This window comes from Mastigoproctus giganteus, chromosome 2 (assembly GCF_048544385.1).
Source record: "Mastigoproctus giganteus isolate SK-2022 chromosome 2, ASM4854438v1, whole genome shotgun sequence".
Lineage (NCBI taxonomy): Eukaryota > Metazoa > Arthropoda > Arachnida > Uropygi > Thelyphonidae > Mastigoproctus > Mastigoproctus giganteus.
In genome coordinates this window covers 64,261,799-64,283,027 of record NC_143576.1, presented here as the reverse complement: position 1 = coordinate 64,283,027, position 21,229 = coordinate 64,261,799, and the positions used below count along the sequence as shown (strand labels likewise).

General features: G+C 38.7%; 1 protein-coding gene across 1 annotated transcript in view; it reads right to left on the bottom strand.

Moving 5' to 3' along the window:
* LOC150089320 (sodium channel protein para-like) overlaps positions 1-21,229 on the bottom strand; it is a 2,114,826-nt gene that overhangs the window by 177,379 nt on the left and 1,916,218 nt on the right. The window lies entirely within an intron of this gene.

Below are 21,229 nucleotides of genomic sequence, written 5' to 3'. Positions count from 1 at the left end.
ATACAGAGAAAAATATTAATATATTTACTAAATTTAAATAAAAAATGTGGAATAAAGTTGAAATAATTAATAATTTAATGTTTTTAATAGGTGCTTTTTAATAAAAATTGAATAGTGACTGTGATCAGCTAGCCCTAGGCTATGTATGTTTTTTATGTATTTCATATTAACTACACACTTATAGTTTGGTTTGGGGCTGGCTTAAGGAGTGAGCCAATATGACAATGGCTCGTGGTGCCAAAGTTTATGGGGGCCAAAAAGTGAAAGATATTAATCAACAAGAAAGAAGTGAACAGTTTAAAAAAGGAATTCTGAATAGAAAATCAGAGGCCACATTTTTGACCATTTAAAAAAAAAAACTGTTAAAGAAAATTTATCTGTTACTTGATTGGTATGACATTTTTGAGCCAAATAACATTACAAGCAAAGCTGTCTCCCTGCTTTAAAAATTAGCTGAATACCTTAAAAACTGCAGAACAGACAATAAATTTAGATGCCTCTGAAATAATGCAAGAATAGTTGGTAATTGAATTTAACCTGAATTTAAACAAACAAGAATTTCGAATGATAGAGAAGGAAATTTAGGATCAACTTTTTCAACAGTTTAGACGATGCAATCCAGTCATTTTGGCTGATTGTATAGCATAATGGCAGAGAAGAAAAATGCATGGGATACATACAAATTAATGGGTGACGTGGAAGCCTATGATAGATATAAGTTGGTCTGTAACCAAGTCACAAAGGAGATTAGGCAGGCAAAGGCAGATTATGAGAAATCCTTGGCAAAGGATGCAAAGAAAAACAGAAAAGAGTTCTTTACCTATTTAAACTCAAGAAGGAAAGGGATGAATCAGATTGGTCCACTGGATGTTGATGGTTCAACAGTTGAGGATCCAGCTCAGGTGGCTAACAATCTAAACGAGTATTTTGCATCTACATTCACACATGAGGAGTTATTCAGGAAGGGGAATGTCGTAGGTGAAGTAAACATTGGCAGTGAGCTAGATGATTTTCTAATAACTGAGAGGAAAGTGGAGGAGAAATTGTTGAGGATAAACATAAAAAAGGCACCCGGGGTGGATGGGATCTATCCAGTTATATTAAAGGAGGCAGCAAAGGAAGTAAGCAAACCCCTAGCCATAATTATGAGAGCTTCTTTGGACTCAGGGGAGGTACCCATGGACTGGAGATGTGCAAATGTAACCCCAATTCACAAAGGAGGATCAAAGGCTGACACAAGTAATTATAGACCTGTTAGTTTAACTTCGGTTCCAGGAAAATTAATGGAGGCACTGGTTAAAGAAGCACTGCAGGATCATCTGGACAAGAATTCAGTTATAGCTCAGACACAGCATGGGTTTGTTAAGGGCAGGTCTTGTCTGACCAATTTGATTGGATACTATGATGTAGTCACAAAAGAACTGGATGCAGGGAATAACTTTGATATTATATATTTGGATCTTAGAAAGGCTTTTGATACTGTTGCGCATGGAAGACTGCTGCACAAATTGGAGAAGTGTGGCATTCGAGGCAAATTGCTGCTATGGATAAAGGGATGGTTGAGTGGCAGAAGACAGAGAGTGGTAATCAATGGACACTGCTCAACGTGGACTAATGTTATTAGTGGAGTTCCTCAGGGTTCAGTGTTGGGTCCATTGTTGTTTTCTGTATTTATAAATGATATTGATGATGGTGTATCAGGCTTAATGTCCAAGTTTGCAGACGATACAAAGGTTGGCAGGGTTGTTAAGGACACTACTGATACTATGCTGCTGCAACAGGATCTGGAAAGGTTGAGCAGATGGGCTGAGAGGTGGCAAATGAAGTTTAACATTGACAAATGTAAAGTACTACATATGGGAAACAGTAACCCCAGATCAACGTATCAACTCTGTGGTACTACGCTGACAGTGGTAGAGAATGAAAAGGACCTGGGGGTAATTGTGCAGGCAGATATGAAGTTCTCTGAGCAGTGCAGACGAGCTGCAAGGGTAGCTCATGGTGTCTTGTCAATGATATACAGGAATTTTTCTAGCAGGGACAGGGATGTGATTATTCCCTTGTATAAGGCATTGGTCAGGCCACACCTTGAGTACTGTATACAGGTCTGGAGGCCTCATTTCAAGAAGGATGTAGAGCTGATGGAACGAGTACAGAGAAGGGCAACAAGATTAGTGAATGGAACAAAGGGTTGCTCTTACGAAGAAAGGCTTAAGTTTTGCAAATTACAGAGCCTGGAGACTAGGCATCGCCGAGGTGATCTGATAGAGGTGTACAAGGCTTTGAATGGCATGAGCATGCTCAATGCCAATGGGATTCTTCCTCTTGCTCAGAATAATCACCTGAGAGGGCATAAATTCAAATTGAGGAAGGACGGATGTCGGATAGATGTGCGGAAATTCGCCTTTAGCCAGCGGGCAGTTGGTTTGTGGAATAGACTTCCATCGCTTGTTGTTGAAGTTGATAGCCTAAACAAATTTAAGGCTCAGCTGGACAGGTATTTCGAACAAATTGAGGGGTGAAATGGGAGTAGTGGTTGTTTTTTTTTTTTTTTTTTTTTTTTTGGCTGATGCTGAATAAGCTTGCTTTCTTGCATCATATGCCTCTACTAATGCTAATGCTAATGCTAATAATGATTAATTTCAATTTCTATACAATTTGAATTATGCTCCAGAAACGAGGGTCGACAAGCTGTGTAACAATGTTATGGATTTAGATATTCTGCTTTCAGATGGTTATCATAAAGTCATTTCTAGCATCAATCACACAGTGTGAAATCCATTCAGTATTCACAATGTGAAGAAAAGGGCAGTCCCATCACTTTTTTGTTTCAGTTTATATGAAGAATTAAAAATATATGCGCAACCATTTCAAAGACAGTTATTTTTGCTGAAAATGTTGCAATGCATATGTTCAAAAAGCTTAACAGCATCATTTGCAAATCAAAATTTTTGTGGTGTTGAGGATTCTTATAATTGCCATTGCAGAATGGAAATTTCAAAGATTATCATAACTTATCACCTTTCTGCAATGACACAGGATCATTTGGATGAACTGGCAGCCTTATCAATTGAAACATGTCAATGCCTAGGATTTAGACCTGGTTGAAAAATGATCCAAAGATTTGCAGCTGTTAAGGTGGGGAAAAGTTAACCTTTGAAAGTGAAATTAAATGAGTATGTAATAGTTAATGCTACTTGTTTATTAAAATTAAATTTATAAATTACTAGGGGGCTCCACCCCCTGCTCGCTAACCCCCACTGATGTAGACTTGAACGAAAAACCATTTGAGTCTACATAAGTCCTTTTCACTCTTTTAGCTTGTTCCATCAATGCTTCTCCGTCATCATAAATGTAGATTTGACCGAATTGTGGAATGTCTCTAACAGACATGAAACTCATTGTTCCTTTCACCATGACAACTCCTCGTATTCGCATAGTATAAGGGCTGTCGCCACCTTGAAAGTCTGTGTTTTTGCCATTAAAAGATGCGGTGTACAGATTGTTGTAGACCTAAACATTTTCTCAGAAGTGTCTCCCTTTTTCTGTGTTGTCAAACAACAAAGTCTTTAAAGTATCTGGACAGGTATCTGCTGTCAGCAAACATACCTTCCCTCCATGACAACATGAATGTGCGGCTCTTCCGAGTTTGCCATGAAAAGATAATCTGCTTCAATGTTGACATTTATCTACCATATCACCTAAATCACAGCATGATACTTCAGTGGTGTCTTTGTTATCAGGATCTTGTGATTATCTTACATTACATCTGAGCCATTTAACAGCTTTGGCCTGTTTTTCATCCATATTAGCTATCCGCTTCCTGTAGTGTTGATTTTCCACTTGCTCTCACTGAACTTATTCTATGATTAGTTCATAACCTTTCACCATGTTTCTCTCTATATTTCCATGAAGACTCATGATGGTGTCATTTTCTCTCGGAATCGGTGATTGCCAATTCAGGTCGCGGCATTGTGTTAATTCCTACATTGGTATGTATAATTTGCAAATCAAATGTCACGGATTCCAGACACACCTGTCGAAACGCACTGATCGATATCTAATCAGGAAATGACCTATGTAACGCATGAGCAATATTGTTGCATCTGAAAGAGCAGGACTAAAATATTTACAAACTATACAAAATACTAAACTATTTACAAACATATCAACTATATCGGGGTCCCTTCATCAGCTAATATAATGATGCCGGGTGTGGTCATGTATTAGACAGTGCACCATGTGCACAAGGTTGGTGAACGTTGTGGAGGCAGTTATGGTTAGAATAAGTGACATAATTGCTCCGCCCTCTTCTCCCATTGGCTCAAATAAATATCACTAGGAGGAAAACTTTTTTAATGTATAGAGAGAGAGATTTTTTTTTTAAATTTAAGATTTTAATAAAATAGACAAAATAAAATAAACAATTAAATTATAACGAAAAATGTATATTTTATTCTTGAACTTCAAAACCTTTTACAGTTTATAGGAATGGGATGGGTGATTATGGGCACCAAAGCATAGTTAACTCAGGGAACCCTAACCCTTTGAGTCATCTTTGGTTTGGCTTTGCAATAATAAAGCAATAAACACTTCTGGCTAGGGGGATTTCAAAGAGCATAAAAAGGTAAGTTATTATGAGCGGGCGCATAGCTATAAGAATGATTCAAGGAGAACCTTTCTCTCAGTTCCTGACACATAGCCATACCCTCTATGCAAAAATACAGGATATGGCTATGTCATGTATTTCCATACAACATAGGAATACCCTCCATGAATATGCACTAAATTTTAGTGCATATTCATGGAGGGTATGGCTATGCTATGTGGAAAACAGTATATTACAAGGGGCATTTGAAAAATTGTGGCCTGAGTAGGAATCAGAAATATATGCACAACCATTTCAAAGACAGTTATTCTTGCTGAAAATCTTTCAACATTTTCAGCAAGAATTTTCAACATAGTCCCCTTTGGAGTCAATATACTTTGCCATCAATGATATACGTTTTTTCTTGTGCCTCCAGGAATGCATGTATTCAGGTGCATGTATACCAATGCTAGGAGTATAGTTAATAAATTTTATGAGCTTGAAGTGCTAGTCAAGACATCAAAGGCAGATATTGTTGAGATATCAGCGATGTGGTGTCACACAGACATAAGCAGTGCAGAATTGGAATTTGGGGAGTACAATGTGTACAGTGTGAAAATGCAACCATTTTCACTTATGACGGGACGTTTATGAAGAGAACAAGCGCCCCATACTTTTGTGACTATGCTGTATATTTAGAGCAACACCTGCTCGCGGGGAGAAGGCGGAAATATTTCTGGTCCCCGCACGTGCAGTGAAAGTCACCCCGTGGAGCGTCAGCCCTCCGCCGGTCGCCTGTTATCTAACAGCCGGAGGTCATTTGTCCGAGCGGAGTGGACAGGCGTCCGGGCGCATTTGTTGACAAAACAGCAAAGGAACGTGATTCTCGTGTGGAGATGCGAGGCTACATCTTCCAAATGACACTTTTGGGATAAACAGAATAAGACATCCACTGGAGGTTTGTGTTTTTGAAAGTCTGGTGTGAGGAAGTGAACGAATTTGTGGCCATCAGGCCTTTGTCCAGTCTGAAGGCACAAACCCTACCAAAATAAAGTCTCCTCCACACCACCTCCATAAATCCAATATTTTATGGGAGCAGAGCTCCAAAATCGACATTCCCAAAGTTGTTGTTGAACCGTTGAAATTAACCAGAACAAATACGCAGGGGAAAGCAAAAGATGAGGGGGATATATATATATAAGCCTAGGGGGGAAAGCAGAGGGGGACGGAGTTCAGGTCGTGACGAGTTCGGAGTTAACAGTTCGGAGTTCGGTGCTGAGTTTTTGTCGTAGCCAAGTCTGAGAGTAGAGAAATTGTGAACCAGAGCAAAGGAGAGAAGGTGTTCGAGCTTCGGAGAAGATACAGAATCCTGTTCGAGTGAAAGCAGACAAATAGGAGTAGCAGAAAGGACCGAAATTGACGATCTTCCCAGAGTATCAACTCCTGAAGATATGCAGATTGAGTCTGGTAAGTCAACTTTCCATGTCCCATTAAACAACTGAACTAGATAGCGTAAAAGGCGATCCTATCTACCCTTACATAGACTTCTCTCCTCATAATAACTTATCTTGTTAAGTATAGAGAAAAAGTGATATTTTGAACTTAAGGAATACACATCACATTATAAGTTTAATATTATGATCGCTTTACAGTTGTTCTGTTACAAACGTTATTAGTGTCTTACATGAACCACTAGAATGTTATTACCTCGACGGGATGTACTTGGAGTTTCTTTATAACAGACAGCAAGCACGAAACTACACGAAGAACAACACTACCACTACTATTCAGCTAGTCAATTTACATTAAGAGGCTAATTGTGTATTAACGTAAAGAGGAGTAAGCCTAATGTTCTATGCCCTATTCTAAAAACTATACTTGCTTACTGAGTGTATATTTTACTTGTTTTGCTCAATAAACCATGTTTTGTTTAACAACCTTTGCCTATTGATTACTCTCTGATGACACATGATCTCCTTGAATGTATTACTGATAAAGAACTGTTAAGGCGGCGCTTTTGATTCTAGTCAAATAGAAAGGAGTCAAAGGTGAAAATAATCACAACGCAATCTTGATGTTGCAGATTTGCTCAACGTCCATCTGAGTAAGTTTTTAGAACACGGGATTTGTCCTAACTAACTACTAGACGATTACATGAAAGCCAGGTTTCTCTGGATATAAATATTAGTGTAACTCTTGCAAAGAACATTTGATACCTAACTGACACATCACACCATAACTGAGAATTGCTGGAACCCTAGCAAGTTATACTACAACGGAGAGGAGGCCTGCGCAACAACAGAAAGGATAGACAAGACAGGAAGGGAGTTAAGAAACACATAAAATCTAAAGTGCATCCATTGATGTTGGTGGAAAATGCAATGTTGAGTCTGTTTGGTGTGACATAAGAACTGGGAAAGGAAAAATGAGAGTAGGTGTGTGTGTGTGTGTGTGTGTGTGTGTGTGTGTGTGTGTGTGTGTGTGTGTGTGTGTGTGTTATAGGCCTAATGAATCTGATGAGTATAATGAGCAATTGTGCAGAGAAATAGAGTGGGCCAGTAAATCAGAGAGTCTTTATAATGGGGGATTTTAATTTCATAGAGATTGACTGGAATATGTGGGTTGGTTACTCATACACTAGCAAGGCTTTTATGGATTTATTGGATGATTGTTTTTTAACAGCAGCATGTTCAGGAACTGATAATGATCTGATTATCAGTAGTGATTGTTCATGCATTAAGAATCTGCAGATAGAGGAACCACTAGGTGGCAGTGATCACAGTGTGCTGAAGTGGGATTTACTCAAAGAGGTAACTACCATCAAGGGTAAAGTGAAGGGTTTTTGCTTTCGTAAAGGTGACTACGGTAGTCTGAGAAAATATTTAAATTTTTTACTGCGGGATCAACTGATGATGTTACCAACAGCAAATTCAACATGGGAAGCATTCAAAGAAATAATCTTGGAAGCTACTAGGCTTTTCATACCAACTAAGAAATATTGTTCAAGATTTAGGCCTAGACATGTGTCAGAGAAGAAAAATGCATGGGATACATATAAATTAACAGGTGACACAGAAGCCTATGGTAGATATATGCTGGTCTGTAATCAAGTCACAAAGGAGGTTATGCAGGAAAATGGCAGATTATGAGAAATCCTTGGCAAATAATGTAAAGAAAAACAGCAATGAGTTCTTTACTTATTAGCATTAGTAGCATTAGCATTACTAGAGGCATGATGCAAGAAAGCAAGCTTATGCAGCATCAGCCAAAAAAAAAAAAAAAAAAAACCCCTTCCACTTCACCCCTCCATTCGTTCGAAATGTAAACTCTAGAATGAAGGGGATGAATCAGATTTGTCCACTTGATATTGATGGTTCAACTGTTGATGATCCTGCTCAGATAGTTATCAAACTGAATGAGTATTTTGCATCTACATTCAAACATGAGGAGTTATTCAGGGAGGGGAATGCCAGAAATGAGATACAATTAAAACAAATTTATGTTTTAATTGTATCTCATACTGAGGTTGCCTTCACAATGAGATAGCTGGTATTGTACTACTTAAAATAAATAATGCTTCTCTAGTAGAGAAGACTGCTGTTATTTATTTTCAGTGGATACCACCCCAGATGATCGTTTTGAAGCTATTTGGCTTCATCATCAGTGAGCGGGCAGGTACCCTGGTAATACAACATGCCATCACAATATGAGTGATGCCAAATGGTGCATAAATAGTAATGTATATTACTATTTATGCACCATTTGGCATAAATAGCTTTGAAAATAGCTTTGAAATGATTGTCTGTGTGGTGGTATCCACTGAAAATAAATAATAGCAGTTTTCTCTACTAGAGAAGCATTATTTATTTGAAGTAGTGCAATACCAGCTATTTCATTGTGAAGGCAACCACAATATGAGATATAATTAAAACAAAGCCTTTTTTGCACTACATGCATAGTTCAAATTTATGGGTGAATGTTGTATCTACACTGATATTATATAGTCAATTACCTAAACCCATAAGAAATTATCCCTTGTGCATTTCATCTTCTAATACATTACTATTTATACAACATTTGGCATCTCTCATATTGTGGAAATATTCGCAACTGTTATGGCAAGTTGCATTTATTATTATTATTATTATTAGCCATGTGGTGCAAGGAAGCCTGAGACTTATGCTGCACCAGCCAAAAAAAATTCCCAAGTTACTCTGAGAGAGCGAGAGAGAGAGCAAGCAAGAATCAGAAGTAGAAAGGAATCACCAAGAAAGAGAAGAATGATGATATCCAGCTCAAGACTCTGGGTGTGCCAAGCCCATACTCACTAGATGTGAGCCTCTGGGTTATCTGCCCATTCACTGATGATGGAGTCAAATAGCTTTGAAATGGTACCTAAACCCACCAACCGAAGAAGGGCCAAATAGCCCTGAAATGGTCGCCAGGGGAAGCCTGATGATGTTCAGTTGTTGTTCTTGTTGTTTGGTTTTTAAGAGCATTAGCAACTAAGGCCATATTGCTCCGGGATGCGGTGGTCATTCCCTGACCTTTCCGCATCCTCTGTATTTGGTGGTGACGGGCTCGAACCCCGGTCTAATCAAGAAGCATGTGCTACGCACTGCTGCTCCTTCCCACCTGGCTACGGAGGCGCCTGATGATGTTCAGAGTTTCCAAGAATAGGTAACTGTCTTCACCACTGGGGAAGCACTGCCTATTTGAGGAGTTTGAGTTTTTGAGTGGTGTGAGTTGAAGGAGTTACTGTCTCTTTCATTCTTCTACACCGTTTCTTTTCCTCTTCCACTCTTACTCTTACTTTCCGTCTACTTTTTTGCTTTTGTGTAATGGATAGTAGAGTTATTATCCCACACATATACAAAATAGCTTCAAAACAATCGTCTGGGTGGTAGTACCCACTCAAAATAAATAACAGCAATCTTCTCTACCAGAGAAGCATTATTTATTTGAAGTAGTGCAATATCAGCTATCTTGTGAAGGCAAACAAAGTATGAGATACAATTAAAATGATGCCTTTTACACTACATGCGTAGTTCAAATTTATGGGTAAACTATGGTATTATATAGTCAATTACCTAAACCCATAAGAAATTATGCCTTGTGCATTTTATTTCTAATAGTTATATTAAAGGAGGCAGGAAAGGAAGTAAGCAAACCCTTAGCCATAATTATGAGAGCTTCTTACGACTCAGGGGAGGTACACATGGACTGGAAATGTGCAAATGTGACCCCAATCCACAAAGGAGGATCAAAGGGAGACGGGTAATTACAGACCTGTTAGTTTAACTTCTGTTACAGGGAAATTAATGGAGGCACTGGTTAAAGAAGCATTGCAGGATCATCCAGACAAAGACTTCAGTTATAGCTTGAACACAGCAGGGGTTTGTTAAAGGGAATTGCCTGACCAATTTGATTGGATACTATGATGTAGTTACAAAGGAAGTGGATGCAAAGAATAATTTTTATATCATATAATAGGATCTTAGAAATGCTTTTGATACTGTTGCACATGGAAGACTGCTGAACAAATTGGAGCAGTGTGGCATTGGAGTCAAATTGCTGCTATGGATAAAGGGATGGTTGAATAGGAGAAGACAGAGAGTGGTAATCAATGGACATTGCTTATCGTGGACTAATGTTATTAGTGGAGTCCCCCAGGGTTCAGTGTTGGGTCCATTGTTGTTTTCTCTATTCATTAATTATATTGATGATGGTATATCAGGCTTAATGTCCAAATTTTCAGACGATACGAAGGTCGACAGGGTTGTTAATGACACTAATGACAGTACGCTGCTACAACAGGATCTAGAAAGGTTGAGATGGGCTGAGAGGGGGCAACTGAAGTTTAACATTGACAAACGTAAAGTACTCTATATGGGAAGCAGTAACCCCAGAGTAATGTATCAACTGTGTGGTACTACACTGACAGTGGTAGAGAGTGAAAAGGATTTGGAGGTAATTGTGCAGGCAGATATGAAGTTTTCTGAGCACTGCAGACAGTCTGCAAGAGTAGCTCATAGTATCTTGTCAATGATATACAGGAATTTGTCTAGCAGGGATAAGGAGGTGATTATTCTCTTGTATAAGGCAATGGTCAGGCCACACCTCGAGTACTGTTGTTGTTATTTGGTTTTTAGGAGCATTAGCAACTAAGGCCATATTGCTCCGGGATATGCGGTGGTCATTCCCTGAATGACCTTTCCGCATCCTCCGTATTTGGTGGTGACGGGCTCGAACCCCTCGAGTACTATATACAGGTCTGGAGGCCTCATTTTAAGAAGGATGTACAGCTGTTGGAACTAGTACAGAGAAGGGCAACAAGATTAGTGAATGGAACAAAGGGTTGCTCTTACGAAGAAAGGGTTAAGTTTTGCAAATTATAGCATCTGGAGACTAGGCACCGGCGAGTTGATCTGATAGAGGTGCATAAAGCCTTGAATGGTTTGAGCATGCTCAAATGCCGATGGGATTCTTCCTCTTGCTCAGAATAATCACCTGAGAGGGCATAAATTCAAATTGAGTAAAGACAGATGTAGGATAAATGTCCGGAAATTTGCCTTTAGCCAGCAGGTAGTTGGTTGGTGGAACAGACTTCCATCCCTTGTTGTGGAAGTTGATAGCCTAAATAAATTTAAGGCTCAGCTGGACAGGTATTTCGAACAAACGGAGGGGTGAAATGGGAGTAGTTTTTTTTTTTTTTTTTTTTTTTGGCTGATGCTGCATAAGCTTGCTTTCTTGCATCATATGCCTCTACTAATGCTAGCACTGGTTTTGAGAACAAGTGGAAAAATACCATCAGGACCTGGAGCTTTCTTAGCATCAAGATTCATCAAAATCCTTCTGACATCCTTTTGACAGAAGACCACAGGAGGCATTAAATGGAGCATTTTGGGAATGGTGGGAGGTGTTTTACCAAGATCCTTGATACAGGAGTTGAAAGAAAAATAGGATGCTAGCAGGTCAGCTTTATCCTTGGCTGAAGTTGACAACAGAACCATCTGGTTTTGACAGTGGTGGTAGCAGAGATGGGCAAAAGTTGCGGCCAATAACTTTGGCGAGAGACCAGAATGCTTGGCTACCATTAGGGCATGAAGCAAGTTTTCTACTCTTAGCCGGTTCAAAATCTAGTTTGGACTGATTAATAACTGCTTTACAATTGTTGTGAGCTTTGGTGTAGGCAGAAAATGAATCTGAAGATTTGGAAACAAGCCAATTATGATGTGCAATTCGTCTCTTTAACAGCCTTACCACATTTATTGGAAAACCAAGGTTTAGATAAAGGATGAGATTTTAAAGTGGAGTGTGGAATAAAGGATTCCATTCCTACAAGAATAATTTCACTGACACGATCTGAGCAAATGTTGACATCAGAAATTTTGAAACAGTAATCCGACCAAGGAAAAGAAGAAAAGAAATCTCGCAGGTCATCCCATTTTTCATTCTTGTAATGCCAAACAATATGAGGTTGGGAAGAGGCTCCATTGGAGAAGAGACAATCACCAAGTTTTGATCTGAGGTGCCTAAAGGACCACTCACTTCGACCATGTACTTAGAAGGGTTGTTTGTGAGAAAAAGATCTAGCGTGTTGGCTATATGGTTAGGATTGTCCGGTATTCTTGTAGATAAATGAACAATCTGTGCAAGGTCATTAGTAATTGCAAAAGCCTCAGCATCTCGACAAGCTGGGTCGATGTGACTAGAAAACGGAAATCAGCTGGAGTTGTGAACATTAAAATCACCAAGGAAAATTACTTAATGGTTAGGAAAGTTGGACTGGAGAAAGTCAAGTTGCAAAGAGAGAGGAAGTCAAAGAGCTCTAAGTGATTAGTGGTGTTGGGAGAATGGTAAAGACAACAGATGGATTTGACACAATGTTGTAGAGAGATTTTAAGCCAGAGAAGATCGAAATGAGGAGATTCCAAATTACCAAGTCTTTGACAAGGAATATCGAAATGGACATATCACAAGTACCACCTTTGAGGTGAAAGGAATCATACAGTGAATAATTTTGGCATCTGAGATGAGCAGTGGTTGAATCAACTGATAACTGAGATTTTGTCAGAAAAAGTACATGGGATTTGGCAGACTGCAAGCTTACTCTATTAGTTTGACAATTCCTGGTGTATTCAATAGTAAGAAAAAGTGGGGGGACATTCTGTATGAAGTAATGAAATTTTTGGATATGGCATACACATGGAAAAAATATACCCAGATCCTTGACATAACTTGGCCTCGACAATGCCCCCCTCCCCATATACACACTATTCGGACTCCCTCCAGTCACTATCTGGCAGAGTAGAGGTAGTAAGATTATACACTAGCTGATCCGGAAGCCTCCTAAAGGTTCGGTCCTGTGTACTAACTAGCGGCTAGCCTGCGAATACTGTTTTAGAGCTGTACCCTCGAAATGTAAGGAAGATTGAATCTCACCATGATGTTCATCATAACCACAAAAGTCATCAGTCATACTGCATGATGGAAGAGATGGGGAAGGGTTGACCGGAACTTAGCTCTGGAGACTAAACATGGGTTCCCCCACTTCAAGCCTGCAATAAGCAAAGTGGCGGTATTTCACTGGTTGATCAGAGTCATCTACCACCTAGTATTGCCTGGTAACACACAGGAGTGGCTTTCCTCCATGTGGTGTGGATGCCACACCTCGACCTCTGCTTACATTGGTTCACACCTAGGTGGTTACCCACAGTGTGCATGTGCATGGAGATTATATCCAGGGTTACTAACAGTCCCACCATCATGACGGTGCAAGCAGAGGATTTGGCTGTCACGGACCATCTGGACTTCGCCGAAATCGCCACTTGACTTGAATATCACCCGAATATCAGTTCCATCAGCGTTTTAGACTTCCAGTTAGCAAGTACAGCTTGTCTGGCATATCTGAGAGAATGTCTGTGACAACCTGAAGGACACCAGTTGGTACTTACTCTGGGGTTAGCGCTACCCATATGCAATACTCTGGAGCCTCTGTAGCCAGGTGGGAAGGAGCAGCAGTGCGTAGCACACGCTTCTTGATTAGACCGGGGTTCGAGCCCGTCACGGAGAATGCAGAGAGGTCAAGGGAATGACCACCGCATATTCCCGGAGCAATATGGCCTTAGTTGCTAATGCTCCTAAAAACCAAATAACAAACAAACAATGCAGTATTCTGCATTTGACAATTAAACTTCAGTTGCCACTTCTCAGCCTACGTGTATAACTCATCTAGATCCTCTTGCACTAGAATATTGTCATTACCAACCCTGCCAACCTTTGTATCATCTGCAAACTTGGACATTAAGCTTGATAATACCTTCATCAATGTCACTGATAAATATAGAAAAAAATAATGGAGCCAACAACAAACCCTGGGGACTCCACTAATAACATTAGACCACGAAGAGAAGTGTCCACTGATTACCACTCTCTGTTTTCTCTCACTCACCCATCCCTTTATCCACAGCAGCAACTTGCCTTTAATGTCACAATGCTCCAATTTGTACAGCAGTTTTTTTATGTGCAACAGTATCAAAACTCTTCTGAAATCTAAGTATATAATAAGAAAATTATTTTTTGCATCCAGCTCCTTTGTAAGCACATCATAATATCCGACCAAATTGGTCAGCCAATATTTCCCCTTAACAAACCCAAGATGTGTCTGAACTATAACTGCAGTCTTGTGTAATGATTCTACATTGCTTCTTTAAAACCGGTAACTCCATTATTTTCCCCAGAACAGAAGTTAAACTAACAGAACTGTGATTACTTGTGTCACTCTTTGATCCATCTTTGTGAATTGGAGATACATTTGCACATCCCCAGTCCATGGGGACCTCTGCTGAATCCAAGGATGCTCTCATAATTACGGCTAAGGGTTTGCTCTCTTCCTTTGCTGCCTCCCTTAATATAATTGGATAGATCTCATCCACCCAGGTGCCTTTCTTATGTTTAACTTCAACAATTTTCCTTCCAGTTTTGCTTCAGTTATTACAAAATCATTTACCTCCCTGTTACAGTTTGAAGAACATCTGGCTTACACTTCCCTAGAGAATTCCTCATATGGGAATGTAGATGTAAAATACTCGTTCAGCTTGTCAGTTACCTTAGCAGGTTCATCAACAATCAAACAGTTCACGTATAGTGGACCAATCTGATTCACCTCCTTCCTTCTATAGTTTACATAAGTAGAAGTCTTTGCTGGTCCTCTGCCAAACATTTCTCGTAATCTGCTTTCGCTTTCCTAACCTCCTTTGTTACTTGATTACAGACTAGCTTATATCTACCATAGGCTTCTGTTTCGCCTGATAATTTATATGTATCCCATGCATTTTTCTTCTCTGCCATGTGTCTCATTAGTTCATCTCACATCTATTTAGGCCTAAACCTTTAACAGTATTTCTTAGTTGGTATGTAAAGCTTAGTAGCTTATAAGATTAATTTCTTGAATGCTTCCCATTTAGAATTGCTGTTGATAACATCATCTGTTGGCTCCACTGCATGGAATTTAAAAACTCTGAGACCACTGTAGTCACCTTTACAAAAGCAAAAACCCTTCCCTTTACTCCTGATGGTAGTTACATTCGCATTAGCATTAGTAGAGGCATTTGATGCAAGAAAGCAAGCTTATGCAGCATCAGCCAAAAAAAAAAAAAAAAAAAAAAAAACCACTTCCACTTCACCCCTCTGTTCGTTCAAAATACCTGTCCAGCTGAGCCTTAAACTTATTTAGGCTATCAACTTCCACGACAAGGGATGGAAGTCTGTTCCACCAACCAACCACCCGCTGGCTAAGGGCAAATTTCCGCACGTCTATCCTACATCTGTCTTTCCTCAATTTGAATTTATGCCCTCTCAGGTGATTATTCTGAGCAAGAGGAAGAATCCCATCAGCATTGAGCATGCTCAAACCATTCAAGGCTTTATACACCTCTAAAATGTTTGAGTAAATCCCACATCAGAACACTGTAATTGTTGCCACCTAGTCTTTCCTTTATCTGCAGATTCTTAATGCATGAATAATCACTGCTGATAATCAGATCAAGAGTATTACTATCCTGGTTGCCTCTCAAACATGCTGTTGTAGAAAACAGTCGTCCAATAAATTGAGAAAAGTCTTGCTAGTATGTGCGTGACCAAACTGCAAGTTCCAGTCTATATTCGTGAAGTTAAAATCCCTCATTATAAGATGATCTGATTTACTGGATCACTCTATTTCTCTGTACAGTTGATTGTCTCCATCAGAGTCATCTGTCCTACAACACTCTCCTACTCTCAATTTTGCTTTCCCAGTGCTTATGTCACACCAAACTGACTCAACATTGCACTGTCCACCCAATCCTTAGATTTTATGTGTTTCTTAACTAACAGCATAACCCCTTCCTCCCTTCCTATCCTCTCTCTCCTTTCTCTACACATTGTACTCCCCATATTCAAATTCTGCATTGCTTATATCTGTGTGACACCATTTCTTTGATATCCCAACACTGTATTTGATGTCTTGATCAGCACTTCAAATTCATCAAATTTATTTACTATGCTCCTAGCCAGGGATGCTGCAAGTGGGTAGGTGAGGTAAGCGTCGCTTATGGGCTGAAGTTCAGGAAGTCGCCAAAATTTTTTTTGACATATAGAAGTCGGACCTCTGTTTAAAGAATTTCTTTAAAACAAAATTTTCTATTTGAAGATATATTTATAATTCCCCTTGGTAATTACATTTAAAATAGTTTCTGTAGAAAAGAAAATTTCCATATAACAAATGGATTACTAGAGGCTTAACTGGTAACAATTAGCATTTCCACCTCTAGCCTTCAGGCAATTGAGACAATTAGTGCTGCTACTAAACATGAATTAAGAGTTAAAGGGATCACCATTCTGTAACTCAGTGGTACACGTAAAGCCGATCCAACCCCCTGTTCCACATACCCAGAAGTTACGCTGATCATCTGATTGGTTAATCTTTACCAGTATTCAACATGGCAGGCAAATAATTAATTTGAAATAAATTCAGTACATGAAATTGCAGACTTACATTAATTTTCTTATTATCTGGATCTGTGTTCAGTGCCGGATTAAGGTACAGGCTAGCAAGGCTCTTGCCTGGGGCACCAAAAACAGAACAATGAGACAAAAATATATACAGTACATCATGAGTAAGGGGTGCCAAAAAATCTTTCTGCCCAAGGCGAGGAAATACCTTGGTCCAGGGCTGTCTATTTCGTAAGGTTATACTCCAGAACATGGTTACAACCCCGTACTTCGACGAGAAAGAGCGGAAGAAAGCAGAGATAGGACGTGAAGGCAACTCCCACTCATTGCTAACCACCCCCTTCCTCCTCGCCTGCATGTTACTGGGGGATGTCATGTGAAATCAAAATATGTCGGAGCTGAAATGAAGAAAAAGAAACGACAAAATGGCAATTTTTTTTTAAACAACTAACAAAAATTACCAGCACATACAACCACTACCACTAATTCTTCTCCTCCACACATTACTAGACGATTTCACGTGCATTAACAATGACAATTACTCATACATGTTAACAGAAATGTTTCTTTGTTTTTATTTGTTTTGGGGGCTGCTGCCCCCACACTCCCGCTAATATAAACATAACCTAATACTAACAACTCATACATACAATTACTGTGAAAAACATCAAATCGTCAAGAAACAACTTGAAAGCCAAAAAAAAAAACCCAATCTCATTAGTCCTCACATGCCAGTACACTTCCTCAAAACATCCACACTGAAAACATCTATTCCAAAGATATCAAATTCACACTCGTACAACATTCAGTTACAGTCTTACATCCATCCTTTTGCAAACGGAATAGCAACAGCACACAATAACCAAGGGCAGCAGAGCAGCACAACGATGACTAAACAAAGCACAATAATTTCGCATTTCCCGCTAAAATCAGAAGCGAATTTGTATCTAATCAAACAATCAGAGATGCAATATTGAGGTAAATTATGCATTCCCAATAATCAGCCAATCACAGAACTCAACCGGACAATCACTCTGTTCTTCTGCCATGCCCTCAATGGAGATACCCATGTTCTGGAGTCAGCCAGAATAATATATACGATAGTATTTTTAGGAAGGCAATGTATAGTGTTCAGGGGATCTTCAAAAGATTTATATGAAAATGACAATGGTAACTTTTTAAAACTTTCTGAAACAATTTCTAAATTTGATTCAGTTATGGCAGAACGTATTTGCCGTATTTAGAAATCTGAATCGAAAAATATCGGCATTATTTGGGTGATCAAATACAAAATGAAATTATTGAAATAATTTCACAAAATATTAGATAAAATACTAGAAATGACTATAGAAGCTAGTAAATTTCTAGTAGTTTGCTACAATTTTGCTATAATCACTGAAGATGAAAATAAGGAATCATTCTAAATCATGCAGAACTTAACATTTGGAGTGAGTGGATGGGTAAAATAAGGGTTTTTTTTTTGGCTGATACTATATAAGCTTGCTTTCTTGCATCATGCGCCTTTGCTAATGCTAATGCCTTAAATATAACAACATAAGTTTCTTTGTTCAATTATAATTTGGCATCACATTTTAAATAAAATTAATCCGGTAAATGAAATGCTCCAAAAAAAAGAAAAAAAAAAGGGGGAATATATGAAGCTCTTGAATGTCTACAAAATATCACGGAATATTTTAAAGAAAATAGAACAGAGAAAGCAGTCCAAAAAATTCTTGATTTGGCTAATAATATGGCTGCTATCATTGTCACTGAAGCTTTTTTCCAGAAGCAAGCACTGTAAGGAAAAGACTGAAAAAATGTCATTTCAATTCTGAAAGTAGAGATTAAGCTATTCGGGATCCACAACAAAAGTTCAAAATTAATGTTTTTCTTTCAAATTGTGGACACAACAATTTTCTCATTAACTGAAAGGTTTGCAAATATGAAAGAACATGTAGAAATATTTTAAATGTTTTATAACATTTCTGAATTTAAAAATGGTCAGATGACGATTTATTAAATCATTGCAAAGATTTACATATTAAGTTAAGTGACAATGATTGTAATGACTCTGAAATTGATGGTTTAGCATTATCGATGCTAAACCATCAATTTCAGAGTCATTACGATTGATGGTTTAGCATTATGAAGAATTTAGAGTACTTCAAATTTATATTAAAGACAATATTGCTCCATTTGAAGTTCAAAATATATTTTTAAAAATGGTTTTACAGATACTTTTTCTAAATGTATCAGTTGCATTAAGAATTTTTCTAACTTTGCCAGTTTCCTCCGGTGAACAGGGTTTTCAATCAAAAATGTCTCAACAGCGACTCTCTAATTTGGCAATAATTTCAATAGAAAATTGAAAATTTGGATCAATAAACATAAATGAAATAATTAATAAATTTGCATCTCTTAAAGCAAGGAAACAAATTTGTATAATTTTCCTTTTATTTCATTATTGTGGGTACATGGATTTACTGTGATTTGGAATTTAGTTTGTTTCCAGAATTTCAGAATGATTTTGTTATATTTGTTTGTTGTTTCATTGCATGTGAGATATGTAATTGTATAATTCTTTACACCTTATTTTATTTTTTCATCCAAATATTTTGGGGCGGCAAATTTGATTTCACTTACTGGCGGCACATAGAGTCGCAGCGACTCCTCCTAGCATTGGTGTACATGCAAGTATACATGCATCTGTTCTTACTCTTAGTTGCCCTAACACAGCCCATGTATTTACTTATCCCATGATGATTTCCAGCAGTCCTTGAAATCCCCGGCACCTTGATTTCCAAGCTGCTGCTCATTCCAATAAAAGCAGTGCAAGAATCATTTTCATCTCTGCCTGCAGCTACTGTTAATCTGTGTATCCCCCCCCCCAGGCTAGCAGTTTTCCAACCCACCTAATACTGCCTCGATAGCATCAGCAAATATTCTTGCACCCTTTCTATTTAAGTGTATTCCAACTCTGTAGAAACAGTCTCTCCTGTTAGCAAGTAGAGACCACACTAAAAAAAAATTCTATCCCATGAGCCTTGTCAATCTCCTCAGGGCCGAACTACTTGACAAGGCTCTCAATCATATACTCCCTCCTATCATGTCTGGGCAATAGTGGAGACACTTTCAAATTTTAACTAACTTGTGGCTGTTTTATAGCTAGTTAGAAAATTATAATCTTCCAGTTCAGTATGGAATAGCACTACTATCCAAAAAAATTGAAGGCACCCATTTACTGCCAAGATAGGGGAATTTGGAAGAGTTGATTCTTATTGATTTTCTCAAATTGTTAATTATGTTACTTTATGTTGCTTCTGAGTGATGTGGACATAGCAATTTATAATAAAAAAACCTGGAAAACTGTCAAGGAAAAGTATTCTGCTCCACAACAATACACATCCATATATATATATACACACACACACACACACATACACAACAAATTTGATAACAATAACAAAGCAACCTTAAATTGGAAACTCATGGACCAGTAGAACTCTTGGGTGGGCAAAAATTCAAGAGAGATAACAAGCTCAAGTGTCAGCCTAATTCTTTTTATGCTAGTATTAGCATTAGTAGAGGCATATGATGCAAGAAAGCAAGCTTATGCAGCATCATCCAAAAAAAAAAAAAAAAAAAACTACTCCCATTTCACCCCTCCATTTGTTCGAAATACCTGTCCAGCTGAGCCTTAAATTTATTTAGGCTATCAACTTCCACAACAAGGGATGGAAGTCTGTTCCACCAACCAACTACCCGCTGGCTAAAAGCAAATTTCCGCACATCTATCCTACATCTGTCTTTCCTCATTCTGAATTTATGCCCTCTCAGGTGGTTATTCTGAGCAAGAGGAAGAATCCCATCGGCATTTGAGCATGCTCAAACCATTCAAGGCTTTATACACCTCTATCAGATCACCTCGGCGGTGCCTAGTCTCCAGACACTGTAATTTGCAAAACTTAAGCCTTTCTTCGTAAGAGCAACCCTTTGTTCCATTCACTAATCTTGTTGCCCTTCTCTGTACTCGTCCCGCAGCTCTACATCCTTCGTGAAATGAGGCCTCCAGACCTGTATACAGTACTCAAGGTGTGGCCTGACCATTGCCTTATACAAGGGAATAATCACTACCTTATCCCTGCTAGAAAAATTCCTGTATATCACTGACAAGACACCATGACCTACTCTTGCAGCCCATCTGCACTGCTCAGAGAACTTCATATCTGCCTGCACAATTACCCCCAGGTCCTTTTCATTCTCTACCACTGTCAGTGTAGTACCACAGAGTTGATACATTGCTCTGGGGTTACTGTTTCCCATATGTAGTACTTTACATTTGTCAACGTTAAACTTCATTTGCCACCTCTCAGCCCATCTGCTCAACCTTTCCAGATCCTGTTGCAGCAGCATAGCGTCAGTAGTGCCCTTAACAACCCTGCCAACCTTTGTATCATCTGCAAACTTGGACATTAAGCTTGATATACCATCAACTGTATAATTTATAAATACAGAAAACAATAATGGACCCAACATTGAACCCTGAGGGACTCCACTAATAACATTAGACCACGATGAGCAGTGTCCACTGATTACCACTCTCTGTCTTCCCCCCCTCAACCATCCCTTTATCCATAGCAGCAATTT